The sequence below is a fragment of the Stenella coeruleoalba genome, assembly GCF_951394435.1.
Source record: "Stenella coeruleoalba genome assembly, chromosome: 16".
In the NCBI taxonomy this organism is placed as follows: Eukaryota; Metazoa; Chordata; class Mammalia; order Artiodactyla; family Delphinidae; genus Stenella; species Stenella coeruleoalba.
The window spans coordinates 42323308-42348771 of NC_137162.1; the positions used below are offsets into that span (position 1 = coordinate 42323308).

The window sequence follows — 25464 nt, forward strand, 5'->3', positions numbered from 1 at the left end:
AAATAGGAAAGACTCATGCCCAAAAAAGTTGTCAAAAATAAATATATATCTAGATGAATACGTTTTTTAAATGTTTAAACGTAGTGAAATGATACTATATTTTCAAATGTAAAGATCTAGATTTAATGGTTATCATTGGCATAATGTTGTAAACAAATATTTTCTAAAAAGGGGGAATGATCTCAAGCAAGCTCTTATATAAATGGCCTTGACACAGTCTCTGTGCATTATGTTTGTGTTATAATTTTTTTTAATTATTAAAGAGTACAGTTCAACTTGTATACATTGACTGAATACACATTCAGTGTGTATTCTTACATAAATGGAATTTTTTATTAGAGGTATAAATTCTTGCTGGAATATTAATCTCAATGCTACAGGAATACAGAAATTCTCTATTATAAATGTTAGCTGTAAATCACAATTCCTCTAATTATAAGAATAACCTGATGATTAGAAAATCATTCACGTGGCAACTATTAAAACTTAAACTTAATATAGGGTTATATTACAGCTTTCTTTAAAAATGGTTTATGATGCAGTATTTCACATCTGCTAAAAAGTATAGAGAATTTTGAGCACTCACACCTACCATACACTTCTATTAACTTCTCATATTTTTCTATATTGATTTTACTTATGTATCATTTATCTAATACTATGGAACAAACCACCTCAGTAACTTTCTATGAAATATGAATTGACTACGGTCAGTGGGTGTTTCTTCTGTTCTACAAAGTGTAGCTGAAGTCACTCATGTGGCCACATTCACTTGAGAGCACACAGAGAGGTGATTTACAAAAGATTATGTGTCTACCTTGGGTTGAAAGTCAGAATGCTCTAAAACAATTCACTTACACTTTGTAGATGCTCTAAGAGGGTTTATGAGCATCATTTTAAATCATCCTGAAGTCTTAACAAAAGGCCCTGTAGCCTCACCCATAATTTGATCTAAAGCCTAAGACCATATTTTACTAAAAGCATCCTGGATTTAATCTTTTCCCTGAGGTTATTTCTTGCTTTGAGAATGTGTTACCAGCTGGAAAGATTGAGAATGAAAAATAGTTTTGTTTTTCAACTCAAAGTTCTGGGTTGACATATTTCTACAAGTTCTGCTTAAAAAATGAATAGCTCTTTAATAAATCACCTCTTTCTTAAAACAACATACCAAAAATAGCAAAAAGAAGCCAACTGACACTATTGACATTCTGAATGAAAATTTCTTTAACCATAGCCACAATTTTATTTGGCTTATGTTGTATTTTTCAAGTTACCTCTGGAAATAGTCTCACTAATAGGTCCACCCATATTTAGCATAAGTTCCTCTTTCTACAGATTTCTTCATTGATATTCAAACATCCCTTATTGTACAGAAAAACTCACTGTGTTTTCCTTTACTTTCTCTCACACTTAAAATACTTCTCATACTGGATGTGTGATTTTTTCCCCCACAATAACCAATTCTCTAACACCAGCTGGGTGTCCTCCAACAATTCCCTTCTGACACTACTTGCATTAATGCAGACCCCAGAGGTTAAAGGCTCAATCCAACAAGACTGGACCCCACTTCAGGTGCCAGCCAAAGGTCCAGGTTTCTAGAAAGTCCAGGCTGTTACTCTGACTGACCAGCTATAAATCAGGGTTTACATGACCCCCTACTTAGAGTTAATAATTTGCTAGAGTGCCTCACGGAACTTAGGAAAACAGTTTACTTACTACCGCTAATTTATTACAAAAGATATTGACATTTTAAAGGATGCAAATGAACATACAGATAAAAAGATACATAGGGTGAGGTCCTGAAGGGTACTGAGCACAGGAGCTTCTGTCCTCTTGGAGATGGGGTACCTTACACTCTTAGCAACTGGATGTGTACACCAACTTGGAAGCTACTCAAATCCCATACTTTAGGGATATTTATGTAGGCATGATTGATTATTAACTCATTTCCAGCCCCTCTCCTCTCTTGGTGGGGGCATAGGGCTGAAAGTTCCAAGCTTCTAATCATGGCTTGTTCTTTCTAGTGACCAGCCGCCATCCAGAAGCCCATTAAGTTTCACTTCATTAGAACAAAAGATGCTCATATCATCCAAGAAATTCCAAGGGATTTAGGAGCTCAGTGTCAGATGCTTCTATCATTCAGGAAATTACAAGGGTTTTAGGTACTCCATGAGAGGAAGTGGTGTCAAAGGCCAAATATTAACAGGAACTGGGGACACAGATAATTTTTTTTAAGTATTATTTCACAGTTCATCCCTTACAGCAAATTGATCCAATCTGTTCATTGTGTTCACTAACCTTGGGAAATAAAAACTCCATCATAAGAGCCAAATGTCCAATTAGGCTTGGGATATGAGTCAAGGAATTCCCTAAAGATCCCTGGTGGTGGCGGGGGAAGGGAGTCAGTGAGTTGCTGCCTGCCTTGTGAATCTGGGCAGGAAGACTGGAAAAAGACCCTCAGGGTATATTTGCAATTTAGTTTTCAAGAATAACTATTTTTAATAACTATTATTAGGCCTATCCTATTTTTGAGAATAAATTATGATCAGTATTCCATTGCTAAAGTTACAGTGGAATGATCAGCTGCTGACACTAGGAACAGAATCATGACTCGCAAACAAGAAGATAGCCAAAACACGATGGAAACCAAACTAAGAATGCAGCAGGTACACTACAAAAGAGAAAAATTAGATCTGCCTCTGATGGGGCTTTGGGCACACAGAATGGATGTATGGAAAATGAAGGTGTTCTCCAGTAATTTTTAAAGATCTCAGGAATGGAAAATCTGGTTTAAGTTCTGACTCTGGGCAGTAATACATTAATGGAAATTTTTATTACAAGTATTTTTAAAAAAGGAAAATCATATTCTAAATATTCAGACTGATAAAACATGACATGCAGCTTATATTTGGTTATTTTCAATCATCAGAATTCCAATTTTTATCTATATATGTTAGTGAGGTTGAGTCATTCATTCCATTTCTTGATCTCAAAATGCATTAGCATTTAAATCTTTCATAAATGTAAGGTATATCATTTTTTTTTGGTCTGAAGCTACAATTGATAAGGGCAGAGATAAAAATTGTCCTTACTCAATAAGAAGAAATACTTTAGGCAAAATAGCTTTTTACTGACTAACTTCATCTTTCCTTTTCTCTAAATTAGCTGATATCACCACTTTTTTTTCAAGCTTGATTTTTGAAATAGAGGAAATATGACACCTGTCCTTGTCTTCAATTGTCAGTTTCATTCAATTGTTCCTTTCTGTTTCCAACACATTTTTAAAAGAAACTGAGATAATTAGATATACCAGTCTTATAAATTTTAAAAGCAATACCCCCATGTATTATTTTGGAGGGATAGAGTCCTTAGATCTCAAAAGAAGTTAAAAGTTACCTATATTAAAAGTTGGTATAATTGCATAGCAATACAATGTAACAAAATGTTTACAAGGGAAAATATTAGAACAACTATAATTATATTTCCTTTTGTTTATTTATTTATTTTTAACATCTTTATTGGAGTATAATTACGTTACAATGGTGTGTTGGTTTCTGCTTTATAACAAAGAGAATAAGCCATACATATACATACATCCCCATATCTCCTCCCTCTTGCATCTCACTCCCACACTCCTTATCCCACCCCTCTAGGTGGTCACAAAGAACCAAGTTGATCTCCCTGTGCTATGATTTCATTGAAATGGGTTTAATGTATAGGGAAAGGGACTTCTCTCAGAGTTCTATTGTAATTAGACAGCTAAACAAACACCCATACAATATGTAATAAACTTAAATTTTTTTTAGAGTAATAGATTCATTTATCTGGAAATCTAAAAGAAAGTCTTCTGCATGACATGCATAATTCATTGTGATCTTAAAAAAAAGATGGCTTCAATACTGCACAATGTCTCTGATTTCCAAAATTCATTCTTCGTTATATCCTGATGGGTCAAATTATCCGAATGAATCAGTCAGAACATAATTTCTCAAAATGAGTTTTACCATGAAATTCCACAGAACATGGCTGATGCAGTGTGAAGAAAGAGACAATCGTTTTTATAGTTATTATTACTTTGACAAGTAGAGAAATAACAGGGAAGCATATGAAGGGAATGGCTTAAAAAATAATAAATTTTGAGGGGGGCATGGCAGGTAAGAATGAATCAAACTTATTTTACTACTTAAAAGAAATTTAAAATTCTAATTTTTCAAATAAAAAATGAATAGCTCTATACTATGCATATAAATGCATTAAAAATATTTTTGATAGTCAAGAAAGTACAAGCTAGGATGTTTTCAAAATTATTTGTCTTAATAAGACATTGTCACAGATGCTGAATAATCTTGTGTGCTCCAGCTACATATACATTATATTTAAGAATCCTATAACATACTCATTTAGTCAAATCATGGAAATATTTTAACATTTATTGTAATACAAACTATATTAATAATGGAGCTGTTGGTAAAAGCCTAGGATATCCTTCCATTTATTACAAAAGACATAAAGAACCTCCAAGAATGAATGAAGAATTCATTAAATAAATCAGAACAAAATTTTTAAGCATATAACATGCTTGAGCAAATGCCAACACAGTAGTCAGTAAAATGATATATACGAAAGTGTTGGTTCTATTTAGTGAAAGTGCAGACAAGAAAATAATTGCAACAACATGCTAAATACTATGATAGATCCACCAGAGGGCAGACAGCAAAAGCAAGAAGAACTACAATCCTGCAGCTTGTGGAACGAAAACGAGATTCACTGAAAGGCAGACAAAATGAAAAGGCAGAGGACTATGTACCGGATGAAGGAACAAGAAAAAAACCCAGAAAAACAACTAAACGAACTGGAGAAAGGCAACCTTCCAGAAAAAGAATTCAGAATAACAATAGTGAAGATGATGGTGGACCTCAGAAAAAGAATGGAGGCAAAGATCAAGAAGATGCAGAAACTTTTAACAAAGACCTAGAAGAATTAAAGAACAAACACCTAGAAGAATTAATAGGTTCTCATTAACCTATTTCAAAGGTATATTAAGCAGTCTCTTAGCATAATAAATATTTATTTCTCACCCAAACTTTGATGTAAGTTAGTGTAGCCCTCATCTATCTTGTAACTTCTCGATTTGTAATATAGGGCCTCAAAGGTTATTACTGGAGGTTTGCATCTGCAGTTTTTAAGGAGCCAGTACTGGAAGAGTTTTAAATCATTCTCACCCTATGACCCCATTTTAGAAACAAACCAAGCCACCTAGCCTCCTTATGACTCAAAGTGAGACTGAGAAATGTGGTCTTCCTGTGAATCCACAAAGACAAAGTGATAAACTAAGCACATACCATCACATCTGTCACATCAGAAATAATTACTAATAATAATCTGCTGTATTCAATTCTAGTTACATTTATTTTATTATGCTCTCTATAAAATTATACATAAACATGATTATGTTTTTTGTTTGTTTCATGCTTATACTACTTAAAACTCTTATCAGGGTAATTTTTGTATACAATCTTATAGATCTACTTCATTATTTTAATGGGAGCATAGTTTTCTTTTTTATTGCAATTACTTTAGCTAGTATTAGGATTAAGGAAAAGGGAGGAATCAAGGAAGATTATAAGATTTTCATTTTGAGTAATCAAGTAGAGAGTTTTGTCATTGGTTGAAATGGAAAGAGCTAGCTTGAGGGGAAACAAGATCCCTACTTTGGATCTGTGAGGTTGAGATGTCTATTAGAGTGGAAATGTAAAATGGATGATCAAGGGTGCCAAACTGGAACTCAGCCAACACTTTCTATTCAGATTGACTGATTAACTGTCCACAATTTGAAATGCGACCTTTTCAAAGACTAGACATCTACATATATGTTGTTTCTGCTATTTTGTTCCATTAAGTGGTTTTTATTTCCAGTACTATCCCATTTTCTAATAGTTTTATTATTATTGTTTTAAGGTATTCTTTATTATCTATAGGAACTTTTCATATTGTTCTCTTCTTTAGAGTCATATATTTAATTATAAAATGATGTCCAGAATCAATTCTTTAGCCTGTTTCCCTTCCAAATAATACGTGCTTTGACCCAAAGTCTGTGAGATTGAGGATTGCCTAATAAAAATCTTTTACAAAAATCTCATAAAAATCTTATACAAATCTCTTTTTTACTTAAGCTAACTTGAGTGGGCTTCTGCTGTTTGAGAAGAAATGTGCCCTAAGTTATTGATTTTTTTTTTTACACTGTTCATGTAAAAATTATAAGTAAATTTTTTTTGATAAAAAGTTTTATGTGAATAAACAAGGAAAACTCTCAATAAAACAAAATCACTAATAAATAAGTACAGCTGATTTAAAAAAATTATACATTTCAAAAGATATGGGGATATATGTATATGTATAGCTGATTGGCTTTGTTATAAAGCAGAAACTAACACACCATTGTAAAGCAATTATACTCCAATAAAGATGTTTTTTAAAAAAAGATATTATGCCCTTATTCCCTTTAAGCTGCTTAAACAAATTAAACATAGTAAATACTCATTCATAGATTCCATATTTGTGAATTCACGAACTTACTAAAATTTATCTGTAACCCCTAAATCAATACTCAAGGGGATTTTGCCATCATTCGTGAAACACGCACACAGTAGCAAAAATTTGAGTTGCCCAATGCACACCAGATGAGGCTGAAAAATTCGATGCCCTATCTTCTTGTTTCATCTCTCAAGTCTATACAGGTATCCTTTTTGTGGTCTATTTAATACCATGTTTTCTGCACTTTTTGCTTATTGTTGGTGACTTTGCTATTTTAAGTGTCACCCCACCCGCCAGAATAGTACTGAAGAGCTCTCTAGTGTTCCTAAGTGCAAGAAGGTTGTGATGTGCCTTATGGAGAAAATATGCTTGTTAGATACGGTTTGTTCAGGCATGAGTTATAGTGTTGTTGGCTGTGAGTTCAATGGTAATAAGTCAACAATATACATTAAACAAGTTGTCTAAACAGAAATACACAAAACAAGGTTACGTAAATGGGACCTAATTACACTTAAAAGCTTTTGCACAGCAAAGGAAATGAAACTGACAAAAGGACAACCGACTAAATGTGAGAAAATACTTGAAAATGATATGACCAATAAGGGGTTACTATCCAAAATATATAAACAGCTTATACAACTCAATATAAAAAAAATACCCAAACAGTTCATTCAAAAAATGGGCAAAAGACCTGAACATTTTTCCAAAGAAGACATACAGATGGCCAACAGCTACATGAAAAGATGCTCAACACTGCTACTCATCAGAGAAATGCAAATCAAAACCACAATTAGATATCACCTCACACCTGTCAGAATGGCTAACATCAAAAAGTCTACAAATAACAAATGTTAGAGAGGATGTGGAGAAAAGTGCACCCTTGTACACCATTGGTGAGAGTATAAATTGGTAAAGTCACTATAGAAAACAGTATAGAGGTTCCTCAAAAACTAAGAATAGGGTTTCCCTGGTGGCGCAGTGGTTGAGAGTCCGCCTGCCGATGCAGGGGATGCAGGTTCGTGCCCTGGCCTGGGAAGATCCCACATGCCACGGAGCGGCTGGGCCCATGAGCCATGGCCACTGAGCCTGCGCGTCCAGAGCCTGTGCTCCTCAACGGGAGAGGCCACAACAGTGAGAGGCCCGTGTACCGCAAACAAACAAACAAACAAAAAAACCTAAGAATAGAGCTACCATGTGATCCAACAATTCCACTCCTAGGTATATACCCAGAAAAAATGATAACATTAATTCGAAAAGATACATGCACCTTAATGTTCATAGCAGCACTATTTACAATAGCCAAGATATGGAAGCAACCCAAGTGTCCATCAACAAATGAATGGATAAAGAAGTTGTGAGATACACACACAAACACATACATACACAATGGAATATTACTCAGCTATAAAAAAAGAATGAAATTCTGCCATTTGCAACAAGGTGGGTGAGCCTAGGGAGTATTTTCCTTAGTGAAATAAGCCAGACAGAGAAAAACAAATACTGCATGTTATCACTTATATGTGAAAACTAAAAAACTAAAACAAATGAACGAATATAACAAAACAGAAATGGACTCAGAGATATAACAAACTCATGTTTACTAGTTTGGGGAGAGGGAATGGGGGGGCAAGATAGGGGTATAGAATTAAGAGATACAAACTACTATGTTAAAATAGATAAACAACAAGGATGCACTGTACAACACAGGGAATTATAACCATTATTATTTAATAACTATAAATGGAGTATTATCTGTAAAAATACTGAATCACTATGTTGTATACCTGAAACTAATATAATATTGTAAATCAACTATACTTCAATTAAAAACAAGGTTATGTGTTGATTTGTTGGTGGAAGTGTGTGACCAGAGTCTCCCAGGATGTGAATTCTATATTTTCCCTAGGAATAGTGGCTCAGTGTTCCCTAATTCAGTGTATACACAGATACATATAAACACACCCCCACACATTCCAGGATGGACCTCCTCCTGCCTCTAGGCTACAAGAAGCCAAGTTTGTCTACCCGCTGCCTCAGGGGCCTGGAGAAGGGGTTCACTGCCCCTGCCCTTTCCTTACTTAGGGAGCCCAGGCAGTTGTGACTCCTGCATCAGTCTGTGGCATTAGCTTGGCCTTCTAGATGGAATTTGGGTGCCTGCTTCTCAGCTCTGCCCATGATGACAGCTTGACCCCTCCTTCTAATGAACTCAAACTTATCTGTTTCTATTTTTTCTTCTAGAAATTAGAGTTTCTGGTGTTCCCAGCACCTATGCAGGGTTGTGTGGGGCTGGGATTGACTATCAAGAGGGATCCGAAGGATCACTCACCCCCAAATCCCTACCAAGCCAGAAATATTTGAAGTGATATAGTTTTACATTTTTCATAAAATGAGTTATACTTTAGAAGAAGTTGATGTCATTTAATGCAAAGTGTTTCTATATTATGAATGTAGCTTCTATTTATTTTTAATTTGGAGTTTTAATTAGACTTTTATAATTATATGATTTTTCTATTCTAAATTACTACTGTAATGACTTACATTTAAAGATTTCCTGAAATTGTAGCATTCTCGCATTCTTAGAGTAAACCCTAGTTGGAAATACACAACATACCTTCTTTACCAAAATACTTACCAAAACATAAATAACAAGCAAAAAGAATATAGATCATTATTATGAAACTGGATTAATTTATCACAAATTTTAAAAAGCCCACATAATCAATGTTCAGATGAAGCAAAGGAATACTAGTGGGACAAAGGAAAGGTCCTCTCTCTTATGCCCCTTCCCAGATATTACTTCACATCCAAGGTAACTATGATCCTGTTATCGAGGACCATGGTTTAATACTGCTTATATTTAAATTTACGTAAATAAAATCATAGTATGTAAAGATTTTAATGTCTTTCTTCTTTTTTCAGAATTACTGTACATTTCTGCAATTCATTCATGTAGGTGTACATAGTATAGTTTGTATTTTTTTTAATGCAGCTCATTAGAAAATTCTTGAATCTTGCCTTTCATTCTCTCACGCCACCTTAAAAATTAATTCAATGATAATGAATCTTAGTCCATAGATTTAGTTGTGCAAGAACAATGACATTAAAAAATAACGTATTTTCTGTATCTCAACACTAGTTCTGAATTCAAGTCCCTTTCTTCCTTGACCTGTTTTTGTTTCATTATCCTAGGATAATTCAGAAAACTTAATCAGGAGAGGCTGCATCTGAGCCTTAGTAACAGGTTAATAAACGTTGTGGCTCAAATGTCTATTATTCCTGCTCTCATTGTTCCTTTTGGTCTAGAAATAACCTGCTACTTCCGTGCCATGACTGGGTTACAGGAGTCTTCTTTGAGATCATCTGTGATCCCCCATGTCTAGCTGTGTTATTCAGGAATTTCTATCTGACACCTCCATCAATCCTTCATAGTGATCCTAAGCACCAGGGCTTATTGTTACTTCTGTGTTAAGGATCTTTACAACTCTCCTTATTTTCCTCCTATTACCCAACCAGGTTTAATATCCCTTTTAGCTTCATGACTATTTTTTCCCCTTCAAGATATTATGCTCTTATATGGAATCTAAATTTTAAAAAAAATGGTTCTGAATAACCTAGGGGCAGGACAGGAATAAAGATGCAGACATAGAGAATGGACTTGAGTACACGGGAAGGGGGAAGCGTAAGCTGGGACGAAGTGAGAGAGTGGCATGGACATATATACACTACCAAATGTAAAATAGATAGCTAGTGGGAAGCAGCCGCATAGCACAGAGAGATTAGCTCGGTGCTTTGTGTCCACCTAGAGGGGTGGGATAGGGAGGGTGGGAGGCAGACACAAAAGGGAGGAGATATGGGGATATATGTATATGTATAACTGATTCCCTTAGTTATACAGCAGAAACTAACACAACATTGTAAAGCAATTATACTCCAATAAAGATGTTTTAAAAAAAAAGATATTATGCTATTATTCTCCCTTCATTTATCTTTACCACTTTCAAGATTTTTTTTTGAGCTTAGACATTTTGCTGGGAAAAGCACACCAGACACAAAGGCAACTTCTAATTTTTGCTTTCCCATTTGCCTCCTCTCAAGTAATGAATTAGAGATCAGTTTACAAATTTAAATGGGGGAAGAGACAGGGGATTAAATATTGTTAATAAATATACATATTTTTAAATCTTGCTTTTTATATATCACCGGTTCCTCAAAATTTACATATGGTACAGACATAGAATGAGGATAAAAAATTATTTGGTGAGAAAAAAAAAAAAACAACTTTCCTATTCTTTATATCCAGCTGTTCAGATGCGTTCTAATTCTAAATTTTTATTACTCTAAATATTGAAAGTCTTTGCATCTTCTGAGTTATTAAAGCTCTCCAAATCTAAAACATCCTGGTAGACTCAATTATTTTACTCCTTCTGAGAGTATACATATTGGTTTTTTAAAATGTCAACAGCAAAAGGAGAATTAGAGATTATTTAAGCTAATCTTCTCATTTTATGGAAGAGAACCCTGAGATCCAGAGGAAAGAAATGACATAAGTGAGCCTAAAGTATTTGCCCCAATGGTATACCTTTTCACACATCGATGCCTGTTTTGAATCAAGATGAAGTCTGTGGGAATTACATTAATTACATGTAACTTACCTTTATAAGAATTAGTGCTGAATCTTGAATATATTTTTAAAATCATATTTTATGATCAGAGTTGAAAAATATATTATTTTCAAATACTTTAACCTTATTTCTCACAGAGTGGAAATCTTTCTCTTTTCATTAGATTTAGTAATACAAAGGTAAGAAAAGTAGACTATTGAATACTATAAATTATTTCAGTTTAGTATTATATCCCTGAATATTATATTCCCTAAAATTTTAACAAGATTTTGGAGAAACAAGAGTATCACATATTCATATTTTTATGTCTAAGTTCCCAAACATCTTAGTCAACCACATATAAATATGCAATTTTATAACTAGCTTCCCTTAAGATACATATGCAAATGATATGGCTGATAATCAAATCAGACTCCTTCCTTTATTTTTTTGTTGCATCACAACTTAAATTAAAGCATAATTTTATTTTATCTGCCAACAAAATTGTCATTCTGCAAAATAGCCTTCATAATATATATTAAGGCCATAAAAAATGAATTATTACTCTAACTAAGTGTGCACTGTGAAATGGTTTAGTAAAACACTGGCTTGCATGACATATTCTTGTCTTGCTTAACAACTGTAATAAAATAGGAATGATAGGGCTTTAAAGAACAGTGTAGAATTAGAAATAGAAATTACTGTGCATTACATTGCCATTTGATATGATGCACTGTAGCTTGCTGACAGTAATCTTAATGAGGATTATACCAGAGATATCAAAAATATATGTTGTCATCTATTAACAATCAAATACTCAAAGGTATTTATCTTGTGTCTACATTTGCATGCTACTTTTAAAAGGCTCTTATTTTAATTAACAGAATATTGAAATCCCATCTGAAAAGAAATTTGAATGCTAAATTAAACCATCAATAAAATTCAACAGAGACAACATACTGAGAAAATGCAGAAAATATGAATGGCTTTGAAATTTGGATTGTGAAAGACAAATTAAATTCAACTGGGGAGATGTATTATCTGGTACTGACATTCAGAAAAGTTTTCAAGATTTGGCCATTGGCTCACCAAGTGGATAACATAATATGTATCTATTCCCAGGAGATGAGTAGGATATGTAGTTGTTTAAATCCTCAAGCAATCATACAATTAGTGGTCTATATTTTCTGCATTTCCATTGAAGAATCCAAATGTATCTTTAATTATTTAGGACTTTCAGTTAAACACATCAGAGATCGTAATCTAAGTAATATAGGGCTAAGGTTGGGGTGAAGTTTATTGGCTAAATAAATCCAATTCATTGAACAAATCAACAGAAAGGCAGGGAGGAACCTGGACCAAAAATACATTTGGATCTCAAACACTGACTGGTTCATCTAATATGGTCTTCTCCACTTGTGTTGGGTGTATTAGTTTTTTACATATTTCTTGCTACATGATGGAAAGTTGGCAACCATCAGGTTCAAAGTTTCTATTTTACATCTTAAGCCTTTTCTGATTTCAAATTTTATCATCTTAGATAAAGTTTCTAGTTATCCCATCTTGGGTTTGGTTCTTACACATGGCCAAGGTTTAGCTGGAATAATGGAAGGATGAAAAGGTTATAATGTGGGCAAAACTGTCTGGAGTAGGGCAAGTTTTATAGAAGGAGCCGTTCTTCTCAGAAGACAAAATAAACAGAAATAATTATTGTCTTGCACTCAAGTTGTAATTGCATATGAGGTATATGCATATACAGAAACTATCCATGGCCTCAGTTTAGGTTAATTAATTCATCTGAAATTAGTTATTGAGTGCCTACTATGTGCTAAGCACATAGCTGTGCTAAGCACCTCAGATACCACAGTGAAGAAGACTGATAGCTTCTTTGCCCTCAAATAATGCACATTTTAGTGTGGAGGTAGCCAAAGGTTATAAACAAATACAAAAACTTTGTATTATGTGAAATAAATAAGGGATTGAGATAAAGAAAGGTGTAAGGTGGCTATTTAAATAATATAGTCAGTGAAGAACTTTTTGGGGAATCATTCTGGTCAGTGAAAAAAAAAAAGAAAAAAGCAGGTGTAGTCTCTGAATTGTAAAAGACTGTGGTCTACAACTAGTGAAATGCAGGGTAGTCTTAGTTAAGGTTGGAGAAATGATTAGATCATACAGAAACTCAAAGGCCTGTAGTATGAATTTATTCTAAATGCAATGTGAAGCTTTTGAAGCATTTCAAGCTATGGAATGATATGATCTCATTTACATTTTTAAATGTTTCACTCTTGCTATTATGTAGAGAACGATTGGGGTGATGGATGAAAAAACTTATTTGGTGATATCTTGGATATGGGGGTTGTGAGAAATTAAGAATCTAGGATACATCCTTGTTTTCGAAATTTAGTAAGTAGATAGATGGTGCTACCAAGTAGTAAGATGGAGAAGACTTATGTATGCACAAATAACTGTGGTAGAAAGAAATGGAGAGCTCACTGCAGTGCATGATAATGTTGAAATAAGAGACATACAAATAAAAAAATCAGGTAACTAGATGCATGAGTCGAGAGTTCAAGTGAGGACAGAAACTGCTTTTAGTATGGTGTGTTCTCTCTCAGGCATATTCCATGATCTCGATTCAGAACCTTAGGGGTTTACATTATGACGTCCTCTTCCATTATGGCTAGCCATAAGTTCTATACAAATTGTTTTCCTACCAATGATATCTTTATAAGATTAGAGGGTCCATTGGGTCCTACGGTCCAAATGGCACAAATACCTGGAGCTCCTGCAGATTTTGTTTTCTATTCTACACCTAACTTAAAACAATTAAATTACTTAAGTAAATTAATGTAGGTCTTTTGTGGGAGAATATATATCTGCTAATGATAGTTGCCATGATTTTCCATTGTCCTTTCAAATAGGAATGTGGGCTCTCTTTCAGTGGTTTCATAGTCTAAGAAATGGCTCAGGTTTGGTAACTGACCATGAACCATGACTATTTTGGGGCTGCTTTTCTTGATTTCCTCATAATCCCTGGATAATCTGAGTTATTAGAAAGGTTAAGCAATATTTTTTTGAGTCTTCATGTTTCTTCCTTCTAGAAATGACTGCAATACATCAGTCATCTCCAAGACCCTCTGAAGATAAGCCCCTTCAATTGCCACTCTGATGTTGCTGTTCATTGCAAATATTGTGCCCACCTGGCTTTTGACATTTAAGTGCCACCACCTGACCTCTTAGGGGACCAATTCCTTTACAGCATCACCTGTGGTTAGCCCTGACCTACAAGAAGGAGCCACCACTCAAAGATGGTGATGCACCTTTCATCAGCACATTTTGTTCTTGTTGTTATAACTTTGGTAAATGGAGTATCCTCTAGGCTCATTAGTGGAATATTGTTGGCCAGTGGAATTTCTAACCTTATGCTGTACATTTACTTTACAATTCCCAATTCTCTAATACTATGATCTTTTCCTTCACTGTCACAGAATATTGGCATTTCTATTTCATTTAACGTGAGTCATCACTTTATCCAAGCTTAAAAGAGAAATCCTAATAGCATGGCGGCACCACCTACCAGAATTCTTCTCAGGGTGTTAAATTTTGTATCATGGGAAGATATTCCCATATCAGCAAACTTTCCCTTTTATCAACTTTATGTTTTCCCTTTTCTATCAAACACCCTCAAGATCCAGTCACAGCTCCTGAAAATACTTATGAACCAGATCCTGAAACTTTTTTTCCCATTACCTCTCCTCCCTTTGAAATCCCATTTTCAATTCAGCCAGGCTATGCTAGGTTTGAGTTCTGTTATTGATCTAGCTGCCTAGAATGGACAAAAAAGTGAATCCGAAGGCAGGAAAGCTTTGTTTTGTAAGGTACGCTCATGATCTTCAAACAAGGAAAAAGGGAAACATCTTCTAAAGGGGTAACATGCTACTTCTGTGGGCTCAGTTAAGAGGAATCTGCAAGTAGAAAGTTCTCGATTGTCCCTAAGCTATTATCCATATACCATAATTCCCTCTTAGATCACTTTTATTTTTATTTAAGTCATAACATGAAATCTTTAGTGAAAGAGAAAGGCTTGTATAAACATGTATAATAAGCTCATGTGAAAATATAAAGAAGACTAATTAGCTAAATGTGTTTCAAAAGAAAAGAAAATTACCCTTCTAAAGAGTATTTTTTTCAAAATGACAATACTTTTACCATGAGCAGATTCTTATAATTCAGAAAACAACAACTTGAACATAATATGTTTAAAAGCTCAAATGAAATCACATACAAAAATGATCTTACATGGCTATATATAATGGAACTAGATAAAAGAGAAATGATTTTCTAATCTGTGGTTACTTTGTAACATTGTGGTGACATTTTGGAAAATTATTTCAGTTCTCTAATAACTGTTACTCATCTGAAAATTACAATAAAAAAGAATACACTTCATAGTGGTTTGCTATAAGTATTGAAAATAATAAATATAAGGCTCTTAGTACATGGTACATAGTAGGTACTTAATAGATGTTTGTTGAATAAATGAATTTTAATATTCAATGCAAATTAACAATTATCTTTAAATTAATTACAAATAACATATGTCCACGTGGGAGGAAATTCTCTGAAAAATATCGTAGGAAACAATAAAACTAACCAAAAAGACAAGGCTTTTATATGAACATTTAAATTTCTATTCCTAGCAGGTCTGAAGTTGCCAAGATTTGTAATATATTTTGAGTAAAAAGAGTTTCATATCTTTTTTTTGTGGTTGGTTGTTTTTTTGTTATTGAGTTGTATGAGCTATCTGTATATATTTTTTTGGAATTTTATTTTATTTATTTTTTTATACAGAAGGTTCTTATTAGTTGTCCACTTTACACATATTAGTATATATATGTCAATCCCAATCTCCGAATTCATCACACCACCACCCGCTCCCGCCGCTTTCCCCTCGTGGTGTCCATAAGTTTGTTCTCTACATCTGTGTCTCTATTTCTGCCCTGCAAACCAGTTTATCTGTACCATTTTTCTAGGTTCCACATATACGCATTAATATACGATATTTGTTTTTCTCTTTCTGACTTACTTCAGTCTGTATGACAGTCTCTAGATTCATCCACGTCTCTACAAATGACCCAATTTTATTCCTTTTTATGGCTGAGTAACATTCCATTGTATGTATGTACCATATCTTCTTTATCCATTCATCTGTCGATGGGCATTTAGGTTGCTTCCATGACATGGCTATTGTAAACAGTGCTGCAATGAATATTTGGGTGCATGTGTCTTTCTGAATTATGGTTTTCTCTGGGTATATGCCCAGTAGTGGGATTGCAGAGTCATATGGTAATTCTATTTTTAGTTTTTTAAGGAACCTCCATACTGTTCTCCATAGTGGCTGTATCAATTTACATTCCCAGCAAAAGTACAAGGAAGTTCCCTTTTCTCCACACCCTCTCCAGCATTTGTTGTTTGTAGATTTTCTGATAATGCCCATTCTAACTGGTGTGAGGTAATACCTCATTGTAGTTTTGATTTGTATTTCTCTAATAATTAGTGATGTTGAGCAGCTTTTCATGTGCTTCTTGGCCATCTGTATGTCTTCTTCGGAGAAATGTCTATTTAGGCCTTCTGCCCATTTTTGCAATGGGTTGTTTTTTCATTTTTTAATATTGAGCTGCATGAGCTGTTTATATATTTTGGAGATTAATCCTATGTCCGTTGATTCATTTGCAAATATTTTCTCCCATTGTGAGGGCTGTCTTTTTGTCTTGTTTGTAGTTTCCTTTGCTGTGCAAAAGCTTTTAAGTTTCATTAGGTCCCATTTGTTTACTTTTGTTTTTATTTCCATTACTCTAGGAGGTGGATCAAAAAAGATCTTGCTGTGATTTATGACCAAAAGTGTTCTGCCTATGTTTTCCTCTAAGAGTTTTATAGTGTCTGGTCTTACATTTAAGTCTCTAATCAATTTTGAGTCTATTTTTGTGTATTGTGTTAGGGAGTGTTCTAACTTCATTCTTTTACATGTAGCTGTCCAGTTTTCCTAGCACCACTTATTGAAGAGACTGTCTTTTCTCCATTGTATATCCTTACCTCCTTTGTCATAGATTAGTTGACCATAGGTGTGTGGGTTTATCTCTGGGCTTCCTATCCTGTTCCACTGATCTATATTTCTGTTTTTGTACCAGTACCATATTGTCTTGATTACTGTAGCTTTGTAATATAGTCTGAAGTCAGGGAGTCTGATTCCTCCAGCTCCGTTTTTTTCCCTCAAGGCTGCTTTGGCTATTAGGGGTCTTTTGTGTCTCAACATAAATTTATACATATTTTGTTTCAGTCCTGTAAAAACTGCCATTAGTAATTTGATAGGGATGGCATCGAATCTGTCAATTGCTTTCGGTAGTATAGTCATTTTCACAATATTGATTCTTCCAATCCAAGAACATGGTATATCTCTCCATCTGTTTGTGATGTCTTTGATTTCTTTCTGCAGTGTCTTATAGTTTTCTCAGCACAGGTCTTTTACCTACTTAGGTAGGTTTATTCCTAGGTATTTTATTCTTTTTGTTGCAATGGTAAATGGTAGTGTTTCCTTAATTTCCCTTTCAGATTTTTTCATCCTTAGTGTATAGGAATGCAAGAGATTTCTGTGCATTAATTTTGTATCCTGCAACTTTACCAAATTCATTGATTAGCTCTAGTGGTTTTCTGGTGGCATCTTTAGGATTCTCTATGTATAGTATCATGTCATCTGCAAACAGTGACAGTTTTACTGCTTCTTTTCCAATTTGTATTCCTTTTATTTCTTTTTCTTCTCTGATTGCCATGGCTAGGACTTCCAAAACTATGTTGAATAATAGTGGTGAGAGTGGACATCCTTGTCTTCTTCCTGATATTGGAGAAAATGCTTTCAGTTTTTCGCCATTAAGAATGATGTCTGCTGTGGGTTGGTAGTATATGGCCTTTATTATGTTGAGGTATGTTCCCTCTATGCCACTTTCTGGAGAGTTCTTATTATAAATGGGTGTTGAATTTTGTCAAAAGCTTTTTCTGCATCTATTGAGATGATCATATGGTTTTTATTCTTCAGTTTGTTAATATGGTGTATCACATTGACTGATTTGTGTATATTGAAGAATCCTTGCATCCCTGGGATAAATCCCACTTGATCATGGTGTGTGATCCTTCTAGTGTGTTGTTGGATTCTGTTTGCTAGTATTTTGTTGAGGATTTTTGCATCTATATTCATCAGTGATATTGGTCTGTAATTGTCTTTTTTTGTAGTATCTTTGTCTGGTTTTGGTATCAGGGTGAAGCTGGTCTCAAGAATGAGTTTGGGAGTGTTCCTTCCTCTGCAATTTTTTGGAAGAGTTTGAGAAGGATGGGTGTTAGCTCGTCTCTAAATGTTTGACAGAATTCACCTGTGGAGCCATCAGGTCCTGGACTTTTGTTTGTTGGAAGATTTTTAATCACAGTTTCAATTTCATGACTTGTGATTGGGTCTGTTCATATTTTCTATTTCTTCCTGGTTCATTCTTGGAATGAACTCTTTCTAAGAATTTGTCCATTTCTTCCAGGTTGTTCATTTTAGTGGCATAGAGTTGCTTGTAGTAGTCTCTTAGGATGCTTTGTATTTCTGTGATGTCTGTTTTAACTTCTCCTTTTTCATTTTTAATTTTATTGATTTGAGTCCACTCCCTCTTTTTCTTGATGAGTCTGGTTAATGGTTTTATCAATTTTGTTTATCTTCTCAAAGAACCAGCTTTTAGTTTTATTGATCTTTGCTATGTTTTCTTTGTTTCTATTTCATTTATTTCTGCTCTGATCTTTATGATTTCTTTCCTTCTGCTAACTTTGGGTTTTGTTTGTTCTTCTTTCTCTAGTTCCTTTAGGTGCAAGGTTAGATAGTTTATTTGAGATTTTTCTTGTTTCTTGAGGTAGGGTTTTATTGCTATAAATTTCCCTGTTAGAACTGCTTTTCCTGCATCCCATAGGTTTTGGATCATCATGTTTTCATCGTCATTTGTCTCTAGGTATTTTTTGATTTCCTCTTTGATTTCTTCAGTGATCTCTTGGTTATTTAGTAACATATGGTTTAGCCTCCATGTGTTTGTGTTTTTTACGTTTTTTTCCCTGTAATTCATTTCTAATCTCATAGTTTTGTGGTCGGAAAAGATGCTTGATATGATTTCAATTTTCTTAAATTTACTGAGGCTTGATTTGCGACCCAAGATGTGGTCTATCCTGGAGAATGTTCCATGTGCACTTGAGAAGACAGTGTAATCTGCTGTTTTTAGATGGAATGTCCTATAAATATCAATTAAAACTATCTGGTCTATTGTGTCATTTAAAGCTTCTGTTTCCCTATTAATTTTCTGTTTGGATGATCTGTGCAGTGGTATAAGTGAGGTGTTAAAGTCCCCCACTATTATTGTGTTACTGTCGATTTCCTCTTTTATAGCTGTTAGCTGTTGCCTTACGTATTGAGCGGCTCCTCTGTTGGGTACATATATATTTATAATTGTTACATCTTCTTCTTGGATTGACCCCTTGATCATTATGTAATGTCCTTCCTTGTCTCTTGTAACATTCTTTATTTTAAAGTCTATTTTATCTGATATGTGTATTGCTACTCCAGCTTTCTTTTGATTTCCATTTGCATGGAATATCTTTTGCCATCCCCTCACTTTCAGTCTGTATGTGTCCCTAGGTCTCCTGTAGACAGCATATATATGGGTCTTGTTTTTGTCTCCATTCAGCAAGCCTGTGTCTTTTGCTTGGAGCATTTAGTCCATTCATGTTTATGGTAATTATCGACATGTATGTTCTTATCACTATTTTCTTAATTGTTTTCTGTTTGTTTCTGTAGGTCCTTTTCTTCTCTTGTGTTTCCCACTTAGAGAAGTTCCTTTAGCATTTGTTGTAGAGCTGTTTTGATGGTGCTGAATCTCTTAGCTTTTACTTTTCTGTAAAGCTTTTGATTTCTCCATCGAATCTGAATGAGATCCTTGCCAGGTAGAGTAATCTTGGTTATAGGTTCTTCCCTTTCATACTTTAAATATATCATGCCACTCACTTCTGGCTTGTAGAGTTTCTGCTGAGAAATCAGGTGCTAACTGTATGGGAGTTCCCTTGTATATTATTTGTCATTTTTCCCTTGCTGCTTTCAATAATTTTTCTTTGTCTTTAATTTTAGCCATTTTGATTATTATGTGTCTCAGTGTTTTTCTCCTTGCATTTATCCTGTATGGGACTGTCTGCACTTCCTGGACTTGGGTGGCTATTTCCTTTCCCATGTTAGGGAAGTTTTCGACTATAATCTCTTCAAATATTTTTTCGGGTGCTTTCTCTCTCTCTTCTCCTAATGCGAATGTTGCTACATTTAATATTGTTCCAGAGGTCTCTTATGCTGCCTTCATTTTTTTCATTCTTTTTTCTTTATTCTGTTCCACAGTCGTGGATACCACCATTCTGTCTTCCAGGTCACTTATCCGTTCTTCTGCCTCAGTTATTCTGCTATTGATTCCTTCTAGTGTATTTTTCATTTCAGTTATTGTATTGTTCATCTTTGTTTGTCTGTTCTTTAATTCTTCTAGGTCTTTGTTAAAGCATCTTCTCGACCTTTGCCTCCATTCTTTTTCTGATGTCCTGGATCATCTTCAGTATCATTATTCTCAATTCTTTGTCTGGAAGGTTGCTTATCTCCATTTAGTTTTGTTTATGGGATTTTATCTTGTTTCTTCACCTGGTACACAGCGCTCTGCCTTTTCATCTTGTCTATCTTTCTGTGAATGTGGTTTTTGTTTCACAGGCTGCACGATTGTAGTTCTTCCTCCTTCTGCTGTCTGCCCTCTACTGGAGGAGGCTATCTCAAGAGTTTTATATCTTAAGGCACCGAATATTCAATTGATATATTTTATTTAATTCAATGATAAAAATAGCTCTATGAAGAAATATAAATGTTTAAATGCAGGTTTAAAATATTTTACTTAACACATTTCTCAAATCCTATGCATATAAATGACTATTTTGCGATAACCTAGGTGTTGCATGTTGTTTTGATGATGATTTTATTGTTCCCAAACATTTTAGAATCCCTCTTTGGATACAACTTTAGAACTAATACATGAGAGCACACAACACATAAATACACACACATTATATCATTTTATAATCAACATTTATATGTTAATAAAAACTTTATCATCCCGTTTATTCATCCCACCCACACTATTCACAAACACCAGAAACATATTTGATAATATTAAGTACACTCAGACAAATGTGCTATAAAATGTGAAGGCAAATCCACAAAATATAGCTGCCAAACATAGTTTGGCAAAGGTGGCATCACCAGAATTGATGTATGACCAATGAAGGCAACACCTTAAAAAACCTTAATGCTTACTTTCAAACATAAAATCAATAAATTTTAGGTTAGTTTAATTAAATATGTTGTATCCTCTCTGGATATCTACTCTTTCATTAATTTCCACCTAGAACAAGGAGCCTTTATGCTGTATATTATTTTAATATGGTAATTTGGTGATCATTGGTTTCTTGATGGATGTTAATATTTCTGAATACAACATGGGTTTTTAATAACAAATTAAATTAATATGATAGATATTTCATTGCTCAATAGTACACATGTCCATGCTAAAATAAAAAGTCATATGTAATGATTTCAATGTAGAAAAGAGAAATTCTCAGTTATTAGAAAAAAGCAAAAACCCCAGAAAACCTCAAAACATAGAATTGCATTATAGACATTAAAATTCTCTTGATTTAATATTTTTGAGGAAAAAAAAATCAAATAAAAATGCTTCCATCTATCATTTTAGAAAAAGAGCTAGGGTTTACTAAAGGATAAGGTTGGAGAAGATAAGTTGAAGGGATATTGGTAAACAATTTAAGAAGCTTACAAACCCAATTAACTTTATCATTATTTCAAGTTATTCTTCTTAATTTTTATACACATAATGATTTTTGTAGATATGAAATACTTAGAAATAAATGCACAGCTATGCACAATCTACCTAAAAAAATAGTACATAATAATAGTTTGAAGGCCTAAATATATCTCTCCTAATTATATTCTTATCTCTTCACTTCAAGAATAATACAAATTTTATCACTGCCATGGATTTTAAAATTAATAGACTTCATTTTTAGCAGAGTTTTAGGTTTATAGAACAATTGAGCAGGAAGTACAGAGAGTTCCCATATATCCCTTCCCCCAAATTTTCCTCTATTATTAACATCTTGCATGAGTCTGACACATTTGTTATAGTTGATGAACCAAGACTGATATATTGTTCTCAGCTAAATTCCATAATACATGAGGGTTCACTCTTTGTTTTGTACAGTTCTGTAGGCTTTGACAAATTTCTATGCCATACACCCAACACTATAGGATCATATAGAATAGTTTCATTGCTCTAAATATCACATCTTCTCTAGCCATTCATCCAGTACCCAACTCATGCCCCCCACCTCCCAAATGAGACTCCCTGGCAACCACTGATATTTTTATTGTCTCTATAGTTTGGCCTTTCCATAATATCATATAGTTGGACCAATACAGTATGTAAGCTCTTCAGACTAGCTCCTTAGACTCAAAATATTCATTTAAGATTCCTCCAAATCCTTTAGTGGCATGATAGCTCATTTATTTTTATCATTGAATAATATTCTATTATATAAGTGTACCACAGTTTATCTATTACCCCGCTGAAGGACATCTTGGTTTAGTCTAATTTTTGACAATTATGACTAAAAATTCTGTAAACATTTGTCTGCAGGTTTTTATATGTACATAAGATTTTCACTTATTTGCATAACACAATTGGTGGATGATAATCTGTATGTTTACTTATGTAAGAAAATGTAGTTGTCTTCCAAAGAGGCTGTACCATTTTGCATTGTAACCAGCAATTAGTGAGGTCCCTTGTTCTACATACTCTTGAGCATTTGGTGTCGTCAGTGTTTTGAAATTTACTAAATATAAAGATGTTGTGTATCATCTCATATGTTTATTTGCCATCTTGTATATCTTCTTTGGAGAGGTATCTGTACAGGTATTTTGTACACTTTTTAATTAGGTTGTATTCTTATTGTTGAATTTAAGTATTATGTGTATATTTTTGATAAAAGTCCTTTATTAGATAGTGTTTTGCAAATCCACAGTCCCAGTATGTGGCTTGTCTTTTCATTCTCTTACCAGAGAAATTATTGCCAAATGAAGGTCACCTATATTTTACCCTATGTTATTTTCTAGAATTTTATAGTTTTTATTTTACACTTAGGTCTACAATTCATTATGAATTAATCTTTGTAAAAAGTGTAATATCTGTGCCTGGATTCACTTTTTTGCATGTGGATGTACTGGTGATCCAGCACCATTTTTTGAAAAGACTATCCTTTTCCACCAAATCGCCTTTCCTTTTTTGTCAAAGACAAGTTCCCTATATTTTAGTGTGGTCTCTCTGGGCTCTCTGTTCTGTTACAGGAATCTAGTTATCTATTCTTGCACCAATGCCACATTGTCTTGATTAGTGTAGTTCTAGAGTAAGTCTTTAAGTTAGTAGTGTCGGTCCCCCAGCTTTGTTCTTGTTCAGTATTGTGTTGGCTATTCTGGGCGTTTTGCTTTCCACATAAGAGTTAGAACATGTTACTATCCACAAAGTAACCTGCTGGAATTTTTATTGCAATTGCATTCAACTTGTAGATAAAGTTGAGAACTGACATCTTTATAATAATATTGAGTCTTTCTATCCATGAACATGGAGTATCTCTCCATTTATTTAATTCTTCTTTGTTTATCAAAGTATTGTAGTTTTCCTTATATAAATTTTGTAAATATTTTGTTACGTTTACACTGAAGCATTTAATTTTGGGGGTACTAATGTAAATGGTATTGCACTTTTAATTTCAAATTCCATTTGTTCATTGATGGTATATAGGAGGCAATTAACTTTTGTATATTAAACATATGCTGTAACCTTGCAATAATCAATCATTTATTAGTTCCAGGAGTATTCTTCTTAATTCTCTGGAATTTTCTACATAGATGATCATCTCATATGCAAAGACATTTCTATGTCTTCACTCCCAAGCTATATAATTTTTATTTTTCTTGTCTTATTGTATTAGCAAGGACTTCCAGTACCATGTTGTATAGGAGTGGTGAGAGAGAATATCCTTGCCTTGTTCCTGATCATAGGAGAAAGCATCTAGTTTCTCAAGATTAAGAGCAATGTTTGCTGTAATTTTTTGATAAGCATTCCTATCATGCTGAGGAAGTTCCATTTTTTTCCTAGCTTGTTGAGAGTTTTTATCATGAATGGGTGTTGTGTTTTCTTAAGTGCTTATTCTCCATCTATTGATATGATCATATGATTTTTCTTTTTCAGCCTGATGATGTGAACAGCCTTAATTGATGGTTGAATGTTGAACCAGCCTTGCATACCTGTCCTTATAAATTTGGAAGTGTTCCCTTTGCTTCTGTTTTCTAAAATATATTCTAGAGAAATTGGTATCACATCTTATTTAACTTCTACCTGTCAACTCTGTTCATTTCTGGTGTTAAAGTTTCCACCTATAATGTATTTGTTTATTACTCTTTGCAGTCTTATCAGTTTTTACTTCACATACTTTGATGCTCTGTTGTTAGGCACATGCATTAAGGATTGTTATTTCTTCTTGGAGTATTGACCATTTATCATGTAATGCCTGTCTTTATCCTTGATAACTTTCCTTGCTCTGAAATCTGCTATGTTGGATATTAATAGAGCTATCCCTGTTTTCTTTTGATTAGCATTAGTGTGGTATATCTTTCTTCATTCCTTTACTTTTAGTCTACATGTATCTTTACACTGAAAGTGGGTTTCTTGTAGATAACATATAATTAGGGGTTGTTTTTTGATCCACTCTGACAATCTCTATTATTGACTTGGTGTATTTATTCCATTCATATTTCATTTGATTATTTATACAGTTAGAATAATAGTGACCATATTTTAACTGTTCCTAGTTGTTACCCTTATTATTTGCTTCTTTTCACTCTTTTTCTGCTATTTATTGTAATAATTTAATGTGATCTCATTTTCTTTCTTCTATTAGCATTTAATTATGCTTATTTTTATTTTTTCAGTGGTTGCTTCTGAGTTTATGATATATATTTACTACTAATTTTTTTTCCACTTTCAAACAACAGTATATTGTTACATGGGTAGTGCCGGTACCTTATAACAATTTATTCTCAATTTCCTTCTCCCATCTCTTATTATATTTCTGCCATTCATTTCACTTATCTATAAGTTATATT

The 25464-nt window shown here is 33.8% G+C and overlaps 1 protein-coding gene across 4 annotated transcripts in view; it reads right to left on the reverse strand.

The window, feature by feature from the left end:
* Positions 1-25464, reverse strand: part of LOC307175180 (uncharacterized protein) — a 310674-nt gene that overhangs the window by 35202 nt on the left and 250008 nt on the right. The gene's annotated exons all lie outside the window — the stretch shown is intronic.